The following is a 23,259-nucleotide window of genomic DNA, read 5'->3' as shown; positions in this document are numbered from 1 at the left end:
ATTACTTCAAGCCAACAAGTATTATAAAAATGACATATTAGTATTTGTGCACGAGGAACTAAGGAAATGGAATTTTACTTTACCGGTTTCAGAGACCATGTATATTTGGATGAAAAGATCGTCTTTGTCATGAAAGTATATGGACCCACATTTAGCCATGGACAAAACTTTCCTGGAAGGAAGCAGAGATTTTATTTTTTTTAATTATTTTGGGAAAATGTACTGAGGCATATCTCTAAAAATAAAATAGCACTTCATCAGTACTGGTCATTTTTTAGCCACATATGACAAATGATCACATATGCTCATAAAAATCTAAAAGGAACTGAATGTTGTTCTCTTCTGAAATGGTTTAAGTATCTTTCCTTTAAACTGTATTTTAAAACAAAAACAAACTTTGCCACTTTGATTGAAGAAAATGCAGGAAGCCATATGGTCCCACCCAAAGTTCCTGCATGCAAAATATCATGGGGAGGAAGGTTCAAGGTGTTTTATGTTTCTGCCCATTAACAATGGCACTTCCTGTTTTGTCCTCTAAATATAATGAGGCTATCAAGAAAGATTATGAACTTCTCCTTTTTGCACAGTGAAGAGCATGTAAACACTGTCTTACGTGTGTAAAATTCAAACTAAGCATTGCCATTACTCAATTCTCCTGAGGTCCAACAGATTGATCTATGGTCTCCCAACAAGGGCTGGAATGTTCAGTTATTTATAGTTACCTAGTCATAAATCTGGTATCAAAGTCAACAGAATGTGCAATATTCCTTCTCTCAAATATGCCTGAAGCTACATGTTGCCACTAAATGGCCCCATGTTTTACGAGAAGTAATTAACAACTCTTAACAGATTAGGATTCAGTGATTGCCTCCTTTTTATAATTGCATTTTAGGTTTTGGGGTACATGTGAAAAATATGCAAGATTGTTGCATAGGCAGTGTGATTTGCTGTCTTCCTCCCCATCACCTATATCTGGAATTTCTCCCCATGCTATCCCTCCCCAACTCCCCACTTCCTGCTCCCCCTCCCCTATTTCCCCCCCCCCGACAGACCCCAGTGTGTGATGCTCCCCTCCCTGTGTCCATGTGTTCTCATTGTTCAACACCCACCTATGAGTGAGAACATGCGGTATTTGATTTTCTGTTCTTGTGTCAGTTTGCTGAGAATAATGGTTTCCAGGTTCATCCATGTCCCTACAAAGGACATACACTCATCGTTTTTTTATGGCTACATAGTATTCCATGGTGTATATGTGCCACATTTACCCTGTCCAGTCTATCATCGAGGGGCATTTGGGTTGGTTCCAGGTCTTTGCTATTGTAAACAGTGCTGCAATGAACATTCCTGTGCATGTGTCCTTATAGTGGAATGATTTATAATCCTTTGGATAAATACCTAGTAATGGGATTACTGGGTCAAATGGAATTTCTATTTCTAGGTCCTTGAGGAATCGCCACACTGTCTTCCACAATGGTTGAACTAATTTACATTCCCACCAACAGTGTAAAAGTGTTCTTATTTCTCCACATCCTCTCCAGCATCTGTTGTCTCCAGATTTTTTAATGATTGCCATTCTAACTGGCGTGAGATGGCATCTCAGTGTAGTTTTGATTTGCGTTTCTCTAATGACCAGTGATGATGAACATTTTATCATGTTTGTTGGCCTCATGCATGTCTTTTTTTGTAAAGTGTCTGTTCATATCCTTCGCTCACTTTTGAAAGGGCTTATTTGTTTTTTTCTTGTAAATCTGTTTTAGTTCTTTGTAGATTCTGGATATTAGCCCTTTGTCGGATGGGTAGATTGCAAAAAATTTTTCCCATTCTGTTGGTTGCTGATTCACTCTAATGACTGTTTCTTTTGTGGTGCAGAAGCTGTGGAGTTTGATTAGGTCCCATTAGGTCTATTTTGGCTTTTGTTGCCAATGCTTTTGGTGTTTTAATCATGAAGTCCTTGCCTATGCCTATGTCCTGAATGGTTTTGCCTAGATTTTCTTCTAGGGTTTTTATGGTGTTAGGTCTTATGTTTAAGTCTTTAATCCATCTGGAGTTAATTTTAGTGTAAGGTGTCAGGAAGGGGTCCAGTTTCTGCTTTCTGCACATGGCTAGCCAGTTTTCCCAACACCATGTATTAAACAGGGAATCCTTTCCCCATTGCTTGTTTTTGTCAGGTTTGTCAAAGATCAGATGGTTGTAGATGTGTGGTGTTGCCTCCAAGGCCTCAGTTCTGTTCTGTTGGTATATATCTCTGTTTTGGTACCAGTACCATGCTGTTTTGATTATTGTAGCCTTATAGTATAGTTTGAAGTCCGGTAGTGTGATGCCTCCCACTTTGTTTTTTTTGCTTCGATTGACTTGGCTATGAGGGCTGTCTTTTGGTTCCATGTGAAGTTTAAGGTGGTTTTTTCCAGTTCTGTGAAGCAGGTCATTGGTAGTTTGATGGGGACTTATTTTTTTATTACTATTATGTTTTTTTTTTTTTGAGACATAATTGTTATTAAGTTTTTTGTATGTTTTTCTTGCTCTGTTGCCCAGGCTGGAGTGCAGTGGTGCTATCTCAGCTCATTGCAACCTCCACCTCCCAGGTTCAAGCGATTCTCCTGCCTCAACCTTCTGGGTAGCTGGCAGTACAGGTGTGTGCCACCACGCCTGGCTAATTTTTGTATTTTTAGTAGAGATGGGGTTTCACCAGGTTGGTCAGGCTGGTCTCAAACTCCTAACCTCGTGATTCACCCGTCTTGGCCTCCCAAAGTTCTGGTATTACAGGCGTGAGCCACCATGCCCAGCTAATTACCTCCTTCTAAGGCAATTCTTTTTTCTTCTTTTTTTCTTTCAGAAAAGAGAAAAAGAAAGGAAGAAAATAGGGAAAGAGGATAAAAGGAAGGAAAGAAGGAAGAAAGAAAGGAAATGTGAGGAGAGAGAGGAAAAATGAAGGAAGGAAAGAAAAATAGAGTGGAATGAGAAGAACATCACTTAAAGTGAAAAAGAAACTGCTTTCAATAATCAGAGTACCTGTTACTTCCCAAAATCAGAAAAAATATTTTAGGGCCGGGTGCAGTGGCTCATGCCTGTGATCCCAGCACTTTGGAAGGCCAAGGCAGGTGGATCACTTGAGGTTAGGAGTTTGAGACCAGCCTGGCCAACATGGTTAAACCCTTTCTCTACTTAAAATACAAAAATTAGCCAGAAATGGTGGCACATCCCTGTAATCCCAGCTACTCCAGAGACTGAGGCAGGAGAATCACTTGAACCCAGGAGGCAGAGGTTGCAGTGAGCCAAGATTGCACTGCTGCACTTCAGCCTGGGTAACAGTGAAATTCTGTCTCAAAAAAATTAAATAAATAAAAATAAATTTTGTCAGGCACTTCTTATTTCCATTTGGATTTTAAAAAAGAAAAAAAAGCCGGGCGCGGTGGCTCAAGCCTGTAATCCCAGCACTTTGGGAGGCCGAGGGGGGTGGATCACGAGGTCAAGAGATCGAGACCATCCTGGTCAACAAGGTGAAACCTCGTCTCTACTAAAAATACAAAAATTAGCTGGGGACGATGGTGCGTGCCTGTAGTCCCAGCTACTTGGGAGGCTGAGGCAGGAGAATTGCTTGAACCCAGGAGGCGGAGGTTGCGGTGAGCCGAGATCGTGCCATTGCACTCCAGTCTGGGCAACAACAGCGAAACTCCGTCTCAAAAAAAAAAAAAAGAAAAAAAAAAACAGGCTGCGTGCGGTGGCTCACACCTGTAATCCCAACACTTTGGGAGGCCGAAGCCGGCGGATCACAAAGTCAAAAGATCGAGACCATCCTGGCCACCATGGTTAAACCCCATCTCTACTAAAAATACAAAAATTGGCTGGGCATGGTCGCACGCGCCTGTGGTCCCAGCTACTCATCAGGCTGAGGTAGAAGAATTGCTTGAACCCAGGAGGCAGAGGTTGCAGTGAGCCGAGACCGCGCCACTGTACTTCAGCCTGGCAAAAAAGCAAGAAAAAAAAATACATGTTTTAGATGTAGATTCCAGATTGTTTCCCATACCAAATGATACTAAAACAATAACACATCTCCTTAGGCAAAAGATAAGAAAAAGGCTCACAAAGGGTGCTATTGGTATAGCTAATACAGTGGCAAAGTTGTTAAGACTGCTAATCCCTTTTGGAAATCGGGACAGCTTGATGAGCAGATACACGAAAGATATTAGTGGGAGATCTGAGATAACCAACGATAATTAGAAAAGTCCATTTTTAGCAGAATGCATTCTGGGGCAGAAATAAGTTTAAATGCAGATTTTCTGGCACAATAATTAAAGTGATTAGGCTTTTTTGACAAATATTTCTACAAATTTATAAAACTGAAATCTGACCAGCCTGGGCAATATAGTGAGACCTCATCTCTACCAAAAAATTTAAAAATTAGCCAGGCCTAGTGGCATGAGCTTCTAGTCCCAGCTACTTGGTGGGCTGAGGCAGGAGGATCGCTTGACCACAGGAGGTTAAGGCTACAGTAAGCCATGATTGCACCATTGCACTCTAGCCTGGGCAGCAGAGCAAGACCCTGTCGCAAAACAACAACAGAAGACAAAAGAAGAAAAAAACCTGTAATCACAATAAGCAATTGTCAAAAACCAATATTTTCTCCTTCCATAAACAGAAAACACTTTGTAAAATAATTTTGCTCTAAAAATTATCACTAGTACATGCTTTCCTTCATTAAGTTTTTGTTTTTTTTTTTTTTTTTTTTGGCTGGTCCCGATGGCTCATGCCTGTAATCCAGCACTTTAGGAGGCCAAGGTGGGTAGATCATGAGGTCACAGGAGTTCAAAACCAGCCTGGTGAAGATGGTGAAACCCTGTCTCTACTAAAATATACAAATTAGCCGAGTGTGGTAGCGGTGCCTGTAATCCCAGCTTCTCAAGAGACTGAGGCAGAGAATCGCTTGAACCCAGGAGGCAAAGTTTGCAGTGAGCAGAGATTGCGCCACTGCACTCCAACCTGGGTGAAGAAGCGAGACTCCATCTCAAAAAAAAACCAAAAAACAACAAAAAAAGTTTTCCTTTTCTTTTTTAGGCATCAAAATTTTTATTGACCCCCACCCCTCGCTTTCTTTTAACATTATAAACATTATATAAACATTTTAAACCAAATTATCCTTTTCGACCCAGGGTTGTGATAAAAAGCATTCCGTTACAAAGTGGTGGTGGATCTATGCTTGCTTTTACTTTTTCTGGCCCCTCTCAACCTCTGGCTGTCGCTTCTCTGTTCTCTCTCTCTCTTTTTTTTTTTTTTAGAGATGGGGTTTCTCCATGTTGGTCAGGCTGGTCTTGAACTCCCAACCTCAGGTGATCTGCCTGCCTCGGCCTCTCCCAGAGTGCTGGGATTACAGGCATGAGCCACCACACCGGGCCTCTCTGACATATTTTGGTTGCTCCTTAACAGTGTATTCTTATCCCTCTAAAATATGAACTAAAAGTACCAACCTCATTGTTACGTAGTTTAAAAGAAGGCCCACTCCATCTCCACCAAAAATACAAAAATTAGCTGGGTTTGGTGGCACGTACCTGTAATCCCAGCTACTCAGGAGGCGGAGGGAGGAGAACTGCTTGAACCCCGGAGGTTGAGATTGCAGTGAGCCGAGATCGCACCACTGCACTCCAGCCTAGCAACAGAGCGAGACTCCATTTCAAAAAAAAAAAAAAAAAAAGGCCCAGCATTAAGCCAGGCTTTCAGGAACATTCCAACTCCAGCAGTAGTTCCTCCTTGTCCTTCAGTATAGCTCCTTTTCACGTGTTATGGGCTTAGGAACTACTGAACTTATAAACAAACACATGGGTATAAGTCCATAGGCCAGGTGAAGGCCTAGGTGGTAAAGTACGTGGGCTTTTGACTTCCTGAATGATGAAGGACTGACTTAGTGAGCAGTTCAAGACCACTGAGCTCATGGTTCCCTGTGACTGTCTCCATTGTACCTCCATCATAACCAGGGCTTGAGGAGGACCCCTGAATTCCCTCTGCCACATTTGGAACCCTACGAGGGATGCAGCAAAGTCCAAAAACTAAGTGACCAGCTCCAGGGAGTCAATGGGGGACACTGACAAACCAATCACAAAGTTGGTGCCATTTGCTCTTGGGCAGGAGAGACAAGGCCCAGGTAAGCACAGCAGCTAGAAGGTATAGGGCAGACCTGGCTCTCAGTAGCAGTAGGGATCAGACTGGAAGGGGCCATCACGGGACAGGGCCTGCTTCTCAGTCAGCTTGGTCAGCTTCTCATTCAGCTTGCTCTGGTGGGCTTCTAGCACTGCTTCATCCAGCTTCTTGGGCAGAAAGTGAACTCTAATGGGACACTTCTCTGGGTGGGTCCACAGCTCAATCTGTGCCATCACCTGGTTGGTGAAGGAGTTACTCCTCAAAGAGCTGAAGTGACCCAAACCACAACCCAGGTTGACCAGCCAGTCCTAAGCCAGCAGGATGATGCAGCACCCATTCTTTAACCAGGAATGGTCCACCTGAGCTTGATGTTCACCTTCTCCACAGCATTCTTGTTGAGCCACTTGACATCAATCTCCATGTCAAAGTGCCTGTGTTACCATGATGGCATTATCCTACATCTGCTTAAAGTCCCGATTGAGGATGATGTCATTACAGCCTGTGGTAGTGACAAAGATGTTCTCCTGACAGGCTTGTCCATGGTTGTCACCTCATAGCCCTCCATGGCAGCCTGCAGTGCATTGATGGGCTCAGTCTCAGTGACAATGACATGAGCCCCAAAACACTGAGGGCCTGGGCACAGTCCTTACCCATACTGCCATAGCCCGCTATCACTACTACCTTGCTGGTAGTCACCACATCTGTGGCCTGCATGATGCCATCTATAAGGGCTTGCTCTTGGTGGCAGTCATTCACATTGATGGCAGGCAACTGCAGGATCCGATTACTCATCATCTTGTGTAGGTTGTGGACCTCAGTGTGGTCTCCTGGGAGATGATTCGGATGCCCGACAGGAGCTGTGGGAACTTGGTGTGGATGAATGATGTTGAGGGGCCCATCCTTTTAGTTTGCTGTCTGCTGGATGCACCACTGGTACTTGTCGTCTGCTTCTCCCTTCCAGGCGTACACTAGAATGCCAGCCTCGGCAATGGCAGCCGCCGCATGATCCTGGGTGGAGAAGAGGTTGCAGCTGGACCACTGCCCCTCGGCACCCAGGGAGATGAGGGTCTCAATGAGATGGCAGTCTCCACAGTCATGTGCAGACAGCTGGCAATGTGAGTGTCTTTCAGTGGTTTGGAGGTCAAGTACAACTCCTGCCCGCACATCAGGACCAGCATCTCATCCTCTCAATGTCCAGGATCTTGTGTCCCCAGGTGGCCAGATCCATGTCAGTGACTTTGTAGAGCAGTTTGTCAGACATGCTGGAGGCAGTTCCACATGGAATGGGGGACATGGGTGAAGGAGGCTGGGCCTCTGACTGGGGACAGACATGGCACGGTGGTACTGGGCAGAGCAATTTAGGTTTTTATGTAATTTCTCATAAGTAAACAGTTCACAAATTGATACTCTTGATTCATTTTCAATATCAGTTAGGCCAGGAAATTAGGGAGTAGATTAAATATATATATATATATATATATATATATATATATATATATATATGTAGAGAGAGAGAGAGAGAGAGAGAGAGAGGGTCTGATTTTATTGACCACACCAAGGGCAGTGGTGCAATCTTGGCTCGCTGCAGCCTTGGCTCTAGCAGTCCTCCTTCCTCAGCCTCCCAAGTAGCTGGAACTACATGCATGCCACCACACCTGGCTAGTTCTTGCATTTTTTTAGCAGAAGTAGACACATAATTTTAAAAACCCTTTATAAGCTGAATATATAATGTGGCCATGGTAATTCACTAAGTTCATGAGACACTCAATTCCTAGATCACTTTATCTTTAGAAATTAAGGCCAGGTGTGGTGGTTCACGCCTGTAATCCCAGCACTTTGGGAGGCCAAGTCTGAGAGCATCACTTGAGTTCAGGAGTTCAAGATCAGCCTGGGCAACAGTGTGAGACCTCTTCTCTATTAATTTTAAAGAACAAAAAAACCGTAAAATTAAAATAATTATTATTTTTTATTATTTTTAACTGAACCTCAGCAGGTCCAGTTTTAGATAGGGAGAATTATTCTGTATTTTAATTACAGTACCAATCATTAGTTAATCTCCAGTAAATCTGACCAATTTACTCCAATAAATTCATTTTCCTCTTTGCTAAATGGAGATAATAGCCCTTACTTCATAGGATTGTTTGGAAGATTAAAATGAGATAATGCATGTGAAATGCTTAGTGCAACATCTGGTGTCTTACTAGTGCACAGTAAGCATGCTATAAAATTACCAGTTGCAGACCAGGTGTGGTGGCTCATATCTGTAATTCCAGCACTTTGGGAGGCCAAAGCAGGCCGATCACCTGAGGTCAGGAGTTCGAGACCAGACTGATGAACATGGAGAAACCCCATCTTTACTAAAAATACAAAATTGGCCAGGTGTGGTGGTACATGCCTATAATCCCAGCTACTCAGGAGGCTGAGGCAGGAGAATTGCTTGAACCCAGGAGGCAGAGGTTGCAGTGAGTCGAGATCACACCATTGCACTCCAGCCTGGGCGACAGAGCAACACTGTCTCTAAAAAATAAATAAAATTACCAGTTGCAATAGTGTTATTGATGATGGTAATGATGATGCCTGTTGTGCAAGGATCCTAAACTTCCTCCAGAGGTTTCTAGTTTTACCTAAACTGAAAGGTAAGCCCCACCCTTCTCACCTCTCTTGTTTAACTTGAGAACACAATTTTTATACAGAAATGAAATGTTAGAATTCCAGCATTGTGTGGAATTACAGGGTGCTGGAATTCTAACTTTATTTCTTAGTAATTCCTACTTACTTACAGTAGTTCCAACTTCACTTCTCAGTAATTCTTATTTAAGGTGTATGTAGACTTGAAGAATGACAAAGCCATCCTTGGCCAGGTGCAGTACCTCACAACTGTAATCCCAGCACTTTGGGAGGCTGAGACGGGCAGATCACTTGAGGTCAGGAGTTTGAGACCAGCCTGGCCAACATGGTGAAACCCCATCTCTACTGAAAATACAAAATTCGCTGGGAATGGTGATGGAGGCCTATAGTCCCAGCTTCTTAAGAGGCTGAGACAGGAGAATAGCTTGAACCCAGGAGGTGGAGGCTGCACATGGGCCAAGGTCGCGCCACTGCACTTTAGCCTGGGCAACAGAGCAAGGCTCTTTCAAAATAAAGAAAAAGAAAAAGAAAAAAAAGAGAAGAGAAGAGCCATCCTTGAATTCTTTGGGAGCTGCTTCTGAAGGGAGAGAACTCACAAAGTCAGCACTGTTTTATTTGACATTTCTTCATTTTGCAGTGAAAACTACACAGGACAGTTCTTAGAATTATCACTTCAAAGGTGCAAGTTTTAATTAATGTCATTTATATCTCAAGTGTAAAATTGTAGCCCTGCAGAGTTTGATAAAATTGTAAAACGGAGTTTGGAAATTTAGGAACAAATTATCTGTGCTGAGAAAAACAGAGAGAATTAACAAGCTATAAAAATTACAAAAGCTAGAAATCTGCAGTAGATTAGGATTTGATGGGAATCCATGGTGATGCTAATTAGGAACAGCAAACCCCTCCCAAAAGGTTATCACAGGAATACCTTAGACTGAGGCAGACTCAGACCATTTTGACTTTATCTCTTCCTGCCAAGGCAGAGGGAAATTTATTTAAGGGAAAGCAGAATTGGCATTCTTCTTCGGACCTAGAGCCTCTGGAAAAGCTGTTGCCAGGGTAAGTCTTCTTATGTTCCACCCACCGTAGGTTTAAGGCACATCTTTACTGAGGTGGGGCAAAAGATATTTAGTGCCTCTCTGACATGACTGTGTATTTCTGTACTATTTAAGCACTTGAACTTGATGTTGTGGCACTGGCACCCAAACAAGATTCAAGGATGATGGAGTGCTTCTGGTGTATTAATGAAATACTTTGTTGAAGATAGAAACTACAGGATAGAAACTGAGTATCCAGGCCAGGCGTGGTGGCTCACGCCTGTAATCCCAGCACTTTGGAAGGCTAGGTGGGTGGACCATTTGTAGTCAGGAGTTTGAGACCAGCCTGACCAACATGGAGAAACCCCGTATCTACTAAAATACAAAAAAATTAGCCGGGCCTGGTGGCACATGCCTGTAATCCCAGCTACTTGGGAGGCTGAGGTAGGAGAATCGCTTGAACCCGGGAGGCAGAGGTTGCACTGAGCCAAGATCGCGCCCTTGCCCTCCAGCTTGGGCAACAAGAGCGAAACTTGGCCTCAAAACAAAAAAAACAGCAGAAAAAAAAAGAAAGAAAAGAAGACCGGGTGCAGTGGCTCAAGCCTGTAACCCCAGCACTTTGGGAGGCCAAGGCGGGTGGATCACGAGATCAGGAGATCGAGACCATCCTGGCTAACACAGTCAAATCCCATCTCTACTAAAAAAAAAATTAGCCAGGCATAGTGGCAGGCGCTTGTAGTCCCAGCTACTCGGGAGGCTGAGGCAGAAGAATGGCTTGAACTCTGTAGGTGGAGGTTGCAGTGAGCCAAGATCGTGCCATTGCACTCCAGACTGGGTGACAGAGTGAGGCTCCGTCTAAAAAAGAAAGAAAGAAAAGAAAGGAAGGAAGGAAAAGAAACTGACTATCCAAAGAAAAATTTTCTCAACTTTGAATCTAAGAGTCGTGTACCTTGTCCACGTTCTCTTATCCAACCTCCTTTCTCATGTTATTAGCAAAGAAACAAATCTAGGAATGACTAAGCCTAGTAGCAAAAATAAGTGGTTGGCACATAGAAAACTAAATTATATGTATTAATATATACACAGGAGATCATTTATTTGAAGCTTTAAGTTATTAGATCTATGTTTTTAAAAGCAATTCAATATAAAATGAAACAAAACTGAGATGACTGGTTTCTTTGCCATCTCTCTAAGCGATATGGTGTTTCGTCTAATATCTTTTTTTTTTTTTTTTTTTTTTTTTTTTTTGGGAGACGGAGTTTCTCTCTTGTTACCCAGGCTGGAGTGCAATGGCGCGATCTCGGCTCACCGCAACCTCCACCTCCTGGGTTCAGGCAATTCTCCTGCCTCAGCCTCCCGAGTAGCTGGGACTACAGGTACGCGCCACCACGCCCAGCTAATTTTTTTTTTGTATTTTTAGTAGAGACGGGGTTTCACCATGTTGACCAAGATGGTCTTGATCTCTTGACCTCGTGATCCACCCGCCTCGGCCTCCCAAAGTGCTGGGATTACAGGCTTGAGCCACCGCGCCCGGCCTCATCTAATATCTTATGAGTCAGTAGTGTGGGACCACATAATTATAATTGTGAGGAATCATGTAAGACAAAGATTATAGATTTGATTTGTTCCTCTCAATGTTGCTTTCAATTACGAGGGTCTAGATTCTAGGATCATGCAGAATGTTGGATATACAACACAATTCTCAGGCAACATTATTTAAAGCAATATAGAAAAGTGTAAAAAAAATTGTGCCTGCCGGGCGCGGTGGCTCACGCCTGTAATCCCAGCACTTTGGGAGGCCGAGGCGGGTGGATCACTAGGTCAAGAGATCAAGACCATCCTGGTCAACATGGTGAAACCCCGTCTCTACTAAAAATACAAAAATTAGCCGGGCTTGGTGGCGCGTGCCTGTAATCCCAGCTACTCAGGAGGCTGAGGCAGGAGAATTGCCTGAACCCAGGAGGCGGAGGTTGCGGTGAGCCGAGATCGCGCCATTGCACTCCAGCCTGGGTAACAAGAGCGAAACTCCATCTCAAAAAAAAAAAAAAAAAAAAAAAAAAAAATTGTGTCTGTTTTAACTTTCCTGGTAACCTTTTTTTTTGAGACACTGTCTTGCTCGGTCCTCTAGGCTGGAGTGCAGTGGCACAGTCTTGGCTCACTGCAACCTCCATGTGTCAGGTTCAAGCAATTCTCATGCCTAAGCCTCCCAAGTAGCTGGGACTACAGGCATGTGCCACCAAGCCCAGCTAATTTTTGTATTTTTAGTACAGATGGGGTTTCACTATGTTTACCAGGCCGGTCTTGAACTCCTGGCCTCCCTCAAGGATCCACCCGCCTTAGTCTCCCAAAGTGCTGATAAATTACAGGCAACTTTTCTGATAAACATTTCAATTCAGATAGAAAGGAAACAATAACAAAAAAGTTTTAGCTCCTACTGCGTGAAATATATAATGTTTGTCACAGATAGTAGTGCATATATCTATGCTGATGATTCATAACATCACAGTAATTTGCACAGTCCATAAGACACTAGAGTCTTTGGGTTAACAGTTTTAAAATATTTTGAGTTTTGTGTAAATTTTTAAAAAAAAAAAAAAAAAAAATTATAATAATAAGCCATTTGCTCAGCAAAGATTTTCAAGCTGATTAAAAAATGGAACTGGTAAAATATTGAATCAGTAAAATACATAAAATTGTAATGAAAAAGATATACTGCTAGCATGACCGTATGTCTTTAAAGTGATCATGAATCCCCAAATCCTAAATTATGTGATGAGGCAATGTATTCAGAAAAATCAGGGGATAGCCTAAACACTAAAAATTTTTCTACTCACACCTGTAGTCCCAGCACTTGGGGAGGCCAAACAGGCTGGATCACTTGAGCTCAGGAGTTCAAAACCAGACTGGGCAACATGGTGAAACCCCATCTGTACCAAAAAAAAAAAAAAAAATTAGCTGTATGTGGTGCTGCAGACCTGTATGCAGGCCTGTAGTCCTAGCAACTTGGGAACCTGAGGCAGAAGGATCACTTAAGCCCAGGAGGCAGAGGTTGCAGAGAGCCATGACCATACCACTGCATTCCAGCCTGGACAGCAAAGCCAAACCCTGTCTCAAAAAAAACTTTTTCTGCCGGTTGCGGTGGCTCACGCCTGTAATCCTAGCACTTTGGGAGGCCAAGGTGGGCGGATCACCTGAGGTCAGGAGTTCAAGACCAGCCTGGCCATCATGGTGAAGCCTCATCTTTGTATTAAAAAAACAATAAAAAAATTTAAAAAATTCTATTCTAAACAAGTCATTTAGAAGCACTGATTCAAACTGCAAAATACTTTTATGAAATGGTGAAACAGAATAATATTAAGTGATTGTAAAAAGAGACTAGGAAGGACAAGAGATGATGACAATAAATGCAGACAAATTTCCATACAATGTAAAGTATGCACATTAAAACTTTTCTGTTTGTTTGTTTGTTTGTTTGTTTTGAGATGGAGTCTCATTCTATGGCCCAGGCTGGAGTGCAGTGGTGTTCACTGCAACCTCCACTTCCAGGTTTCAAGTGATTCTCCTGCTGCAGCCTCCCAAGTAGCTGGGACTACAGGCACGTACCACCATGCCAGCTAATTTTTTGCATTTTTAGTGGAGATGGGGTTTCAGCATGTTAGCCAGGATGGTCTTGATCTTCTGACCTCTTGATCTGCCCACCTCAGCCTCCCAAAGTGCTGGGATTAGAGGCGTGAGCCACCGCGTCCAGGCACCACATTAAAACATTTAAAAAGCTTGTGCAGTTTTCACAATGCTGGCTTTAAAAGTTGAAGAATGAAAAATAATACAAAGAGAAATTGTGCAATACAGAGCTGCTGTCATTAAATAGTACTTAATACCTTCTGGAGAACTAATATTGAACCTCGAAAATTAGTAAAAAAATTCCAATTTCAAATCCTGGTTTACATTATATATCCTCCACTGGAATTGCTTTGTAGTCTTTAAAAAAAAAGTTAATATGTTGCATGTTGAGATTAGCTGTGGCCAGGGTATAATTTTAAAAATAAAAGAAAATTACTTACAGGCCCAGACAGTACAGTAGGCATTTCAGGTCAGTGCCAACTGCTAAGTGTACTCGGGGCAGGGAGGGGTGTCCAGTCCAGTCTCTGGGATAGAAGCACAGATTCCAGGCTGTTGGAATGGCTGAAGTGTGAATTAACCCTGTTGGTGCAAACTCTCTTCCAGCTCGAAGTATTCTCAGCTCCCCAGTACAGCAGGCCCATCCCAAGTTTAGATTTCTGAAAACTTCTCTCTTGGAAAGTATGTTATTTATATTTCATATTGAACGCCTTGAAATTAAAAAAAAAAAAAAAAAGAAAGAAAAAGGAAACACAAAAACAAAAAAACTAAGTATGTTATTTATTTTTATTTATTAAAAATAATTTTTTTTTGAGACAGAGTCTCCCTCTGTCACCCAGGCTGGAATACAATGGTGCGATCTTTGCTCACTGCAACCTCCTCCTCTAGGGTTCAAGAGATTCTCATGTCTCAGTCTCCTAAATAGCTGGGACCACAGGTACATACCACCATGCCAAGCTAACTTTTTTTTGTATTTTTAGTAGAGATGGGGTTTGACCATGTTGGCCAGTCTGGTCTTAAACTCCTGACCTCAGGTGATCCACCTGCCTCAGTCTCCCAAAGTGCTGGGATTACAGGCGTGAGCCACCACGCCCGGCCCTAAAGTATGTTATTTAGAAGGTAAAACCTCCAAAAGAAATAATATTCTGGCAATGAAGGTCAAGAGTAGCTTTAGAGAAACCCTAATGATTATTTTGCCACCAAAACAAAGCAATGAAATGAGCACACTAAGTAAAACTGCAACACATCAGTAATGTAAATCTGGAAGAGTTTTGTTTTATTTTTCTTCTTTTGTCGTGGGTGATGGTGGTAGTGTTTGCATCTTTTGTCTTTGATTCAGTCTTCAGGCTGTTTGTCTTACAATAATTTTAATAACTAAAAAAATTAATTTGAGATTTTTTTTTCTGAGACAGAGTCTCATTCTGTCACCCGGGCTGGAGGGCTATGGTGCTATCTCCACTCACTGCAACCTCTGCCTCCCCGGTTGAAGCAATTCTCCAGACTCAGCCTTCCCAAGTAGCTGGAATTACAGGCATGCATATCCACCTCGGTCTCTCAAAGAGCTGGGATTATAGGCAGGAACCACCACACCTGGACCAATTTCAGATTGTCTTTATTTGACCTACTGTATGTAGCCAAGTAGATATTTCTCAGTCCTGGCTAAAGCCTGTGCTGATCTGGTCTTAAACTCTCTCCTTAACCTCACGCTGACGCTTTGGCCATTAGATTATCCACTCAAGTCTCAGCTGCCTTTTTCCTTAGGATGCGATTCATATGTACCTCTGAGACCTGGAATGTCCCCCTCTCAGCTTCCTTTCTCTTTGCTAATCCTCTTCAACTCTTTGAGACCAGCATGAGCAACATAGTGAGACCTCATCTCCACAAAATAAAAATAAAACAATTCGCCAGGCATGGTGGTGTGTACCTGTGGTCTCAGCTATACAAGAGGCTGCTGGGAGGCTAAGCTGAGAGGATCACTTAAGCCCAGGACACTGAGGATTTTTTGAGCTGTGATTACACTACTTTTCCATCCCCAGCCTCCCATATTCCTCTTTTTTGATTACCACAAACTGGAGTAGTTCTCATTTCTCTATGGCCAACACTGAAATGTTCATAGTTTAGGAAATTGTATCCAGAAATAAACGTGTGTAGTAGAATTTCTCATAAGGGTACCTCAGGTAAGCGAAGCACATCTTTTTTTTTTTTTTTTTTTTTTTTTTTTTTTTTTTTTTCTGAGACGGAGTTTCGCTCGTTACCCAGGCTGGAGTGCAATGGTGCGATCTCGGCTCACCACAATCTCCACCTCCTGGGTTCAGGCAATTCTCCTGCCTCAGCCTCCTGAATAGCTGGGATTACAGGCACGTGCCACCATGCCCAGCTAATTTTTTGTAGTTTTAGTAGAGACGGGGTTTCACCATGTTGACCAGGATGGTCTCGATCTCTTGACCTCGTGATCCACCCGCCTCGGCCTCCCAAAGTGCTGGGATTACAGGCTTGAGCCACCGCGCCCGGCCCTTCGAAGCACATCTTTGATATAAGTAGTCTATCATTTGCTGTGAAACTCTAAGATTGAGATTTCAAGAACTGCAGAGAGGGCTGGGTGAGCCTCAGACCCAGCACTCACCACACGCAGGGCCTGAAGGGCAACAATGGCCTGTAAAGTCAGGCCGCTGTCAGCAGGTCTTTGATTGCAGCTGCAATACCTGCAGACCAGGAGGTATTTTGCACTGTTTGAATCTCCACCTTTTAAAAACTACTATGTACACCTATAAAATGCAATGTTTGTAGGCTGCCCAGACCTTATGGTATGTGGTACCTAATTCTAAAAGCCTTTCAAAGGAGCCAACATTAGCATTTTATTCTTTTTTCCTTATGAAAATAATAAATTAAGGCTAAATCCCTGGCTTAGAGATGAACTATTTCTCGCTCACTATCCTTTGGCCAAATGCCTTGACCACTCAGCACACTTCTAGGTGTGCCAACTAAAGCATTGGAACATCAGGGAGAGGAGAAGGGAGAAGGGCATGACTTTGCTTTTGTCTGGAAACCTGGCTTGTGTACAAATAAGACCAAAGGAAACCAATAGTGTTTATAAATAAAGGAATATTCTGGAATTGTGTAGGAGAAAGATCAAGGCCTCTCAGATGGCAAGGAAGACCCTAGAGCAGAAACCCTGGCATCAAAGGCTGTGCATAAGGAGTAACAGTTCAGAGTAAAGGGAAGTTTGGCAACCTACCAAACCAGCACAGTTTCTCCCTATTCTTCTTAATCTTGTGACATGTAAGTGGGATTGTGTCTCTTGTGCAGCTGCTAAGAGGAAGTGACTTTTGGATTGAAGGAAATAGAAAGATTAAATCAGAAAGAATCAAGGTTCAGAGTCTGCAAAGCTGTCTGGTTCAGCAAGATCAGTCTTTTTTGTTTTTTGTTTTGAGTCAGGGTCTTGCTCTGTCACCCAGGCTCGAGTACACACAGCTCGAGGTGTAATCACAGCTCAAAAAAAAAAAACCAACTTCCTGGGCTTAAGTGATCCTCTCAGCTTAGCCTCCCAGCTCAGCCTCTTGCATAGCTGAGACCACAGGTACACCCCACCATGCCTGGCTAATTGTTTTATTTTTATTTTGCGGAGATGAGGTCTCACTGTGTTGCTCGTGCTGGTCTCAAACTCCTAGGCTCAAATGATCCTCCTACCTCCTCCCAAAATTCTAGACATAAGCCACCACACCTGGATAGTCAGGATCTTTTTTTTTTTTTTTTAGACGGAGGGGAGTTTCACTCTTGTTACCCAGGCCGGAGTGCAATGGCGCGATCTCGGCTCACCGCAACCTCCGCCTCCTGGGTTCAGGCAATTCTCCTGCCTCAGCCTCCTGAGTAGCTGGGATTACAGGCACGCGCCACCATGCCCAGCTAATTTTTTGTAGTTTTAGTAGAGACAGGGTTTCACCGTGTTGACCAGGATGGTCTCGAGCTCTTGACCTCGTGATCCACCCACCTCGGCCTCCCAAAGTGCTGGGATTACAGGCTTGAGCCACCGCGCCCGGCAATAGTCTTTATTCTACCTCTGCTATGCCTTGCCTTGCTTCCTTTAGGCACTAAAGGCTTGTGGATAAGCAATGTATACAGTCAGATTCCAACTTCTTCTCAAGTTAAGGCAGGGACATTCCAAAGTTAATGGGTCGTGGCTTGATTTGTAAATCCGTGAAGGTAGGGTGCCCAAAATTGTAAAACATAACTCTAGATTTAACTTACTCATCCATTCGGTTAAAAGAAAAAGGATTTAACACAAAAAACTCAAAAGCCAAGTCAAAACTACCCTTTAAAGCAAAATGCTGACTCCAGTATTTTGGCAAAGTTTCTTTCCTTGATTGTAGTCATTTCAAGGAGAGGCTAACCTCTTCAAAAAAAAAGAAGTTGAAGCAGAAAAATTAGCACTGATCTCATGTTAGGATTCAAAGGGCAGGATGGGGCTGTGTAATATAGTGATGGAAATAGGATAAAACCCTTGTTACTGTTTTCCAGAAGCTAATCTGAGGGTTGCCATGGTAACTCACCAGGGTACAAGACTGTTGTGAGCTTTAGGAAACAATTTTGGGATACGTTCTTAAAAGAGGATCTCAGCTGCTTGCATCAAAAGGGTGAGAAGTGGGGCACAGTGGTGTGCATCTGTAGTACCACCTACTCTGAAGGCTGAGGCAGAAGGATCGCTTGAGCCCAGGGGTTCGAGACCAGCCCAGTAAACAGAGGGAGACCCTCCCTGTCTCTCTCTCTCTCTCTCTCTCACACACACTCTCTCTCTCTCACACACACACACACACACACACACACACACACGAGTAACAAAAGAGTCTTTTGGAAGTGAATCAAAACTGATGTAAGATTTTGGTTTGAATTTTTGAAAAAGTAGGTGTCTTGGGAGAAAAACAACAGAAAAAAGTCAACTGGTAAGTCTTGCCAAGCCTGTAGGAGAAGACTCACAGATTGCAGGGCTAAAAGAAAGAACTTGCAAGTCAAAAGAAATTGGAGCTATTTGGTAATTTAAATATGCACATTCTGTAAGAATTGAAGCTATCTGCTATTAGCTTCTTTGTTGACTTCTTGGTATTTTAGAAGACTCCAGTTCAGTGCATTTGATCCTACTGTTTTTCTATATTCTTTTCATTCTGAAGTCATTGTTTCTATATATTAATCACTATATACTTCTTTTCCTCTTTTACAGAAAAGCTAAATTTAAAAAGGGTGTCATTGCAGCAGTTCACTTTCAGAACAATTATTTCTAGTAGAAGCTATTTAACTAAATGCATAGGACCCTGCAACTAGATTTTCACCTTCATTTTAATTTTAAGCTTGCCTCTAGCTTTTCAGATTAGAGTACCATGTCTCTCTATAAGCATAAGAATTTGTACAAACAAGACATGTTTTCTTTTTTTCTTTTTTTTTTTTTTTTTTTTTTTGATAGAGAGAGAGTTTCTCTCTTGCTACCCAGGCTGGAGTGCAATGGCGCAATCTCGGCTCACCACAACCTCCGCCTCCTGGGTTCAGGCAATTCTCCTGCCTCAGCCTCCTGAGTCGCTGGGATTACAGGCACGCGTCATCATGCCCAGCTAATGTTTTTTGTAGTTTTAGTAGAGACGGGGTTTCACCATGTTGACCAGGATGGTCTCGATCTCTTGACCTCGTGATCCACCTGCCTCGGCCTCCCAAAGTGCTGGGATTACAGGCGTGAGCCACTGCGCCCGGCCTAAGACATGTTTTCTTTAGCTTTTTTAGAAAATTGGGGGTGGGGATATATTGTGGACTACAGTGCAAAATTTACAACAACATTTAAGACAAAACACAGAACTTGAAGGAAGTTTTGTATTTGCGGCAGGCCAGTTTAATGACAACTATGACCTCTTAGACTGCCCAACAATTCCAATGATTAGTACTTTAAGGAAAATTTTTTTTTTTTTTTTTTTTTTTTTTTTTGAGACGGAGTTTCACTCATGTTACCCAGGCTGGAGTGCAATGGCACGATCTCGGCTCACCGCAACCTCCGCCTCCTGGGTTCAGGCAATTCTCCTGCCTCGGCCTCCTGAGTAGCTGGGAGTACAGGCATGCACCACCATGCCCAGCTAATTTTTTGTATTTTTAGTAGAGACGCGGTTTCACCATGTTGACCAGGATGGTCTCGATCTCTTGACCTCATGATCCACCCGCCTCGGCCTCCCAAAGTGCTGGGATTACAGGCTTGAGCCACCGCGCCCGGCCCTTAAGGAAAATTTTTAAAAGCCGCAATTCAAGCAGTCTCCTTGGACAGTCTCCTTGGGATTCCTGAGGACCAATCCAAACAGTGCAATATGAAAACCCCAGATTACTATTTAATCATTTGGATTTAGTTTATTGCATTTTGACTTGGTTTTCTTTCTTTCTTTTTATTACAGCAATTACAGGGTAGAGTGTAGGTTAGTGTGACTTTAAGTCAAATGTCAGCAAACTACTTCCCACAGACCAAATCCCATCCATCGGCTGTTTTTCTACAGCTTGCAAGCTAAGAATATTTTGTATACTTTTCAGTGGCTGAAAAAAATCAAAAGAACATTGGTTGGCATATAAAAACTATATGGAATTTGAGTTTCGGCTGTAAGTAGAGTTTTATTGGAACACGGCCTCACTCATTTGTTTACACATTGTCCAGGGCTGCCCGTGTGACAAGGGCAGAATTGCGTAAGTGCCATAGAGACTGCATGGCCGGCCAGCAAAACCTAAATATTTATTACCTGACCCTTTACCGATCTAAATCATTATCTCCACTATTGCCAAGTTACAGCCTGAGTTATCTAAAGAGAAAACATTAATCAAATTACATTAATACTCCACTAATGAAGGCTATTCTTATACAAGTTCATTGCCCTGATATAGAAACTGAAAGGGTGGAGACCAGATTTGGTAGGTTTGACAAGAAGGCAGATAAGATAATCAAGGAGAAAACAAGAGTAATCTCTTCCAGAAACAATGGAAAACTTTCCAGTGATATTTGCTCATAGATGTCCTTTTTTATCAGAAAGGAAAATGCCTTATTTTCCTCCATAAGTAAACTCTAAAGACACTGCCACTTACCCAGCGATTTTCTTCCAGAAGAATTAAAGATCAGTCTGTGCAAGTTCAGCGTCTGACCTTATCAAACTGTCTGAGATTGAATGTTCTGGGAAAATGACAAAAGAAAGGAAGCATTTAGATGTGTGTCTCTTGAGACTTAATTCACCTTTGATTAACTGAAAAAGCCATAAGAATATCTTTCTGGGCAAATAATAACCAACTTCCTTTAAACAAAGGAATTAAAAATCTAGTTGTAAATCTAATTTAGCTAAGTCTATTTCTTCTATTAAAGCCTAAAGAGTACTGTCCTTTTTCTTGGGTCCTAGGAAATAAAAAAAACACACAAACAAAAAACCAGAACAATTGAATTTGCAATTGTATGACAGCTTTATCAGAGTGCTTCTCAATTATCCTGTTGATACACATACTGGGTGATGTTGGTAGCGGGTAAATGCTTGCTTGAGTATGCCCAAGATTATACACAATTCCAGGAATCCCTGGCTGTATCGAAACCCCTAATTTCACACTCAGGATTGTAGAATGCAAATGAATATAAGGAAAGCTATGAATCCACCTTTGTGTATGTATTAAATAAACTTCAAACGTTTGTGCCAATTTTATAACTTGTGAACAACAAATTAATTGACATGTCTCGTTGTATCTTCTCATTTGGTCTTGAGGTGTCACTCTCTGGAGAGTGACTATGAATTCTAGCCCTGCCCTGATGGGGCTTCAGGAAAGGTGGATATGGATGTTTACAGGGTGCTTTTCACAGGATACTTCTTTATGATGGTGGACAGCCTAACGTCTAAGTGTCCAACCTCTGACCAGGTGTCCTTCTCACAGGAAACTTGTTTATATTGGCAGACAAACTTGTGACTCTCATCTGACCTGTATCCCCCTTTACTCCTGCAAGGGAGCCAATCTCTAAGAGAGCCCTGACCAGGAAAGAAGTTAGGTTCAGCTGTGTCAGCCAGGTGAGACACAGAGGAAACCACTCAACAAATACAGAAATTTATTACTTACAGGTCTCAGAGAGAAGAAAGCTGCACGTCTAGAAGGGGAAATGCGAAGTGGGGGCCCATCCAGGACACACATGCTTGATGGAGAGGAATAGAGAGGGAGAGAAAAAGACATGTGGGCCAAAGCCTTTATTGGGGTCCAAGGTGTTACCTGAGCAGGTTTCCAGTGGGCTGTTCTTTTTTTTTTTTTTTTTTTTTTTTTTGAGACGGAGTTTCACTCATGCTACCCAGGCTGGAGTGCAATGGCATGATCTCGGCTCACCGCAACCTCCGCCTCCTGGGTTCAGGCAATTCTTCTGCCTCAGCCTCCTGAGTAGCTGGGATTACAGGCACGCACCACCATGCCCAGCTAATGTTTTGTATTTTTAGTAGAGACGGGGTTTCACCATGTTGACCAGGATGGTCTTGATCTCTTGACCTTGTGATCCACCCGCCTCGGCCTCCCAAAGTGCTGGGATTACAGGCTTGAGCCACCGCGCCCGGCCTTCCAGTGGGCTGTTCTAATCGGTGAGTCTATAGCAAGCAGGCACGAGTTCCACGGAGGTACTTGTGGACTAAGATGGCCACTGAAGCATATCTGTGAAGTCCATGCAGTGTGTGGGGGTCAGTGGGGTGAGTCATGTAGGTTGTATCTAGCTCTACAATAGGGAGGTGGACAGCAAGAGGCTGATAAGACATCTGGATCAACCACACTGAGGAACTGGGAAGAAAAGACAGGACTGAAAACTGTCAAGGATGAGGAAGCCCTGCTTCTGGTATGAGAAAGCCCAACTTAAAATGGGTGCCAAGGCAGCATGAAATTATGAGAATGTGCTATAACCTCACACAAACTAGTCACAACATCTCGGCTGAATGCAATGACCTTAGACAGAACACATTTAAGTTGAGCAATATAGCCAAAATATTGGATGGCTTGGCTCTTTAGCCCCTTTAAAGCATTCTTTGGGTAGCAACCTTGGTAACAGTGGAGTTAGTTGATGGCTTCAGCATCGGTGTCACAGTCCTTCTGTGAAATGAGGCTCCTGGAACTGAGTTTAACAGACTCTTACAGCCCTGCATTTGGCTCCACCTCTTGCACACATAACCCTTTCGATATCCATTGCCCACGAGTGCTGTGGGCTGTTCGGTCCCACTGGATGCAGATATAGGTAAAGGATCAATCCTCATCTCTGTGCCATTCCGCACAAGCTGCCAGTGCTTCTGAGAAATCTCACTTTCCTCATTAACTGTTGGGGAAAATATTTCATTGCATCAGAATTACTTCTGTGCACACTCTGTAGCATTTTCAAGAATGTGCTCATTTTGATTAGGCATGAACAACATTCTTCCAAGGTTGTAACTTCTCAGAATCTTTTGTCCTTAAATATGTAAGACAGCAGGAATGAGCATCTATCAAAGTCATTTGATATGAAAAATCATCCAATACATGGTGCCTTTTAACAAGTTACAGAAATAGAAGGAAAAATTATGGTATGATGGGTGTAGATTACAAGGATACCTGCTTTTTTTTTTTTTAAAAGATGGGGTTTCACCATATTGGTCAGGCTGGTCTCGAACTCCTGACCTCAGGTGATCCACCCACCTCAGCCTCCCAAAGTGCAGATACCTGCTTTTAAAGAGAAAATGAAATGTCCTAAGTCAACACACTGGGCTTCCCAATGTCTTCCATCTTTTACAGTAGCTTCATCAGACACGAGTAGCAGAACTGACCAGCAGATCAGCAGGGCCAGTGCGAAGCAGCAGTAAAGTAGTAC

The 23,259-nt window shown here is 42.8% G+C and overlaps 1 protein-coding gene and 1 pseudogene across 1 annotated transcript in view; one reads left to right on the top strand and one right to left on the bottom strand.

The window, feature by feature from the left end:
- SLC39A10 (solute carrier family 39 member 10) overlaps nucleotides 1-23,259 on the top strand; it is a 165,792-nt gene that overhangs the window by 3,882 nt on the left and 138,651 nt on the right. The window lies entirely within an intron of this gene.
- On the bottom strand, nucleotides 6,174-7,544 carry LOC116560995 (annotated as a pseudogene).

Source organism: Sapajus apella, unplaced genomic scaffold (assembly GCF_009761245.1).
Source record: "Sapajus apella isolate SASKATOON/1434 unplaced genomic scaffold, GSC_monkey_1.0 scaffold28, whole genome shotgun sequence".
In the NCBI taxonomy this organism is placed as follows: Eukaryota; Metazoa; Chordata; class Mammalia; order Primates; family Cebidae; genus Sapajus; species Sapajus apella.
This window is presented reverse-complemented; position numbering and strand designations above follow the sequence as displayed.